The 3,087-nt window shown below is 36.2% G+C and overlaps 1 pseudogene; it reads right to left on the reverse strand.

Moving 5' to 3' along the window:
- Positions 1–652: 652 nt before the first annotated feature.
- Positions 653–2,836, reverse strand: LOC149012208 (uncharacterized; annotated as a pseudogene).
- Positions 2,837–3,087: the final 251 nt, after the last annotated feature.

The raw sequence follows: 3,087 nt of genomic DNA on the forward strand, positions 1-3,087 counted from the left end.
TCCGTTCTTGATTCGGGTGGGCACCAACTCACCATTCTCATTTTGAATCACAGTAATGCCAATTTCTTTGGAACTACCTGAACTGGACTTACCCATTTGCTATCTGAGATTGGATAGATCATACCTGCATCAAGGAGTTTTAGAATTTTCTTTTTCACTACCTCCATCATAGGTGGGTTCAAACGGCGTTGAGGTTGCCTAAAAGGTTTACAATTTTCTTCAAGCAAGATTTTGTGCATACATGTTGAGGGACTTAAACCTTTTATGTCCGCTATGGTCCATCCCATATCATCCTTATATTCCCGTAGCACTCTAAGCAATCTCTCTTCTTCTAATGCATTCAGCTTACTTGAAATAATTACGGGGAGACTTTTATTATCACCCAAGAATGCATATTTTAAATGATCTAGCAATGTTTTGAGTTCCAACTTGGGGGCCTGCACAATAGAGGGTAAAAGTTTTGTGTTAGAAATAGGAAGATTAGCAAAAGGAACATCAACCCTCATAGGTCTAAGTGACTCTAATTCAAAAATAGTATTTTGCAATTCATCATCTATTGCAAACTCTTCTTTTGCAAGCTGCACTTCTTCAAGAGTTAAACCATTACTAAGTGCAATTTTTAACTTGTTTCATCACAAAAATTAAATGTTTTTTAAGCTCGAGTGTCAATGGCATCAAAAGCATAAACAACATATACATCATTAGGATATCTCATGGAATCATAGATATTAAATTTAATGATCTCACCATCAAACTCCATTGTTAATGTTCCATCATGCACATTGATTATAGTTCTAGCAGTTTTCAAATAAGGTCTCCCCAATAAAATCAAACTTGAGTTAGGATAATAGTCTTCTTCCATATCAAGTACATAAAAATCTGCAGGAAAAACTAATCCATTTGCTTGAACTAAAACATCGTCTAACACTCCTTCAGGATAAACATTTGATCTATCAGCCAATTGAATTATTACGCCAGTATTTTTCAAATGTCCAACATTTAAAGATTTATAAACTGATAAAGGCATAACATTAATAGAAGCACCCAAATCACACATAGCCTTCTCAACTTTCACATTACCTATTTTACAAGGAATGACAAACATACCTGGATCTTTGCACTTTGAAGGTAATTTCTTTTGTGACACAACTCAGACATTCTCCCCCACACTTTTTTTCTCATTGCCTTGCAACTTTCTCTTATTAGTACATAATTCCTTAAGAAATTTCGCATAGCGAGGAATTTGTTTGATATAATCAATTAAAGGAATATTTACCTCAACTTTGTGAAATGTCTCAAGAATTTCTTTTTCCTCTTCAAGTTTTTTTGATTGAGAAAGTCTTGTTGGAAAAGGAGGGGGTGTTACCTTTGGGCTTACATGTTGTACAGGAGGTGTTACTTCTTTTTCTTTCTCCTTTCTTAAATTTGAATGACGAGCAATGGGTCCTTCTAACTCTTTGCCACTTCTCAATGTCATGGCACTCACATTTTGCTTTGGATTGATTATTGTTTGTGAGGGCAATTTTCCTTGATTCTCAAGCTTACTTATTGAAGATGCGAGTTGACTTATTTGATTCTCCAAATTCTGAATACTTGCTCTTGTATCCTGTTGGAATTGATGGAACTAAGAGCAAGGGATTCAACTAATTGTTCAAGAGACTTACCTTGCTTAGGAGCTTGTTGATATTGTTGATCGGACTGCCTAGGCTGATATTGTTGTTGAAAATTATTAACTCTAGGCCCATAACTCAAATTTGGGTGATCCTTCCATCCTGGATTGTATGTTTTTTGAGTATGGATCATATCTACTTTGTGGTGGACCTGGGAATCCTCCAACAATACTGGCATGTTCATGAGTCTCATCTTGAAGTTTTGGGCATGCATCTGTGGCATGATTTGTTTTGAAGCAAATACCACAAGCCTTCACTTGTTGGATATTTCCTGCAACCAATTTTTCCACAATAGAAGTTAGATTATCCAAACGTTGGTCAATGGAAGAGACACTTACCTCATTAACTTTTCTTGGTGGATTATCCCGTCCAGTCCCAAATTGTTGAGTGTTGGCAGCCATATTAGAGATTAAATTTCTTGCTTCAGTAGGGGTTTTATGTACCAACGCACATCCACTAGTAGCATCAATCATATTCCTATCCATATTAGATAGCCCTTCATAAAAATATTGAATTAGAAGTTGGTCAGAAATTTGATGTTGGGGACAACTAGCACACAATTACTTGAATCTTTTCCAATACTCATGAAGAGTTTCTCCATGATATTGTCGGATCCCACATATATCTTTCCTTATAGTGGCAGCGTGAGGTAGGAAAAAACTTTTCAAGAAACTGCATTTTCATCTCAATCCAGGTGGTTATTGAACCAGAAGGTAAGTAGTACAACCAATCTTTAGCTTTTTCAGACAAAGAAAATGGAAAGGCTTGTAACTTGATTTGTTCATCGTTACACCATGTGGCCTCATTGTGGAGCACACCATATGGAACTCCTTGAGATGTTTATGAGGATCTTCACTTGCAAGACCACGGAAAGTGGGGAGTAAATGAATCAAACCAGATTTTAATTCAAAAGCAACCTCAATATTTGGATATTCAATACATAATGGTTGTTGGTTCAAATCTGGCATGGCTAAATCTTTTAAGGTCCTCACATTAATATTATTAGCATCCATGGTTTCTTCTTCAAGCCCAAATAATCCAATTAAATCAATACTAGAAGATGATACTCCCTGAAAATGTTGTTTGGTTTCCTTCCTTAATCTACGGGCTGTTTTCACAATCTCAGGATCAAATTGAAGTTCACCTGTACGAGTGGATCGAGGCATAAGACAAACAACCAAGAGATTAAGGGAAAAAGAAAAGAAAAAAAAACAAAGCAAAAGGAATAAATTTAAAAGAACCAATCCCCAGCAACGTCGCCAAAATTTGGTGGGTGTCGAATCCACCAAAGATAATCCTTCTCTCAACTGAATTTGTAATAGCAGTGAGTAGGGTCGAATCCACAGAGATTGGTGAAGATTTATTCCTTGATAAAATGGGGGGGGGGGGTTTGAATCAATAAACTAAATAAAAATAA

Source organism: Hakea prostrata, chromosome 6 (genome assembly GCF_041222555.1).
Source record: "Hakea prostrata isolate BN-2017 chromosome 6, UWA_Hpros_2, whole genome shotgun sequence".
Lineage (NCBI taxonomy): Eukaryota > Viridiplantae > Streptophyta > Magnoliopsida > Proteales > Proteaceae > Hakea > Hakea prostrata.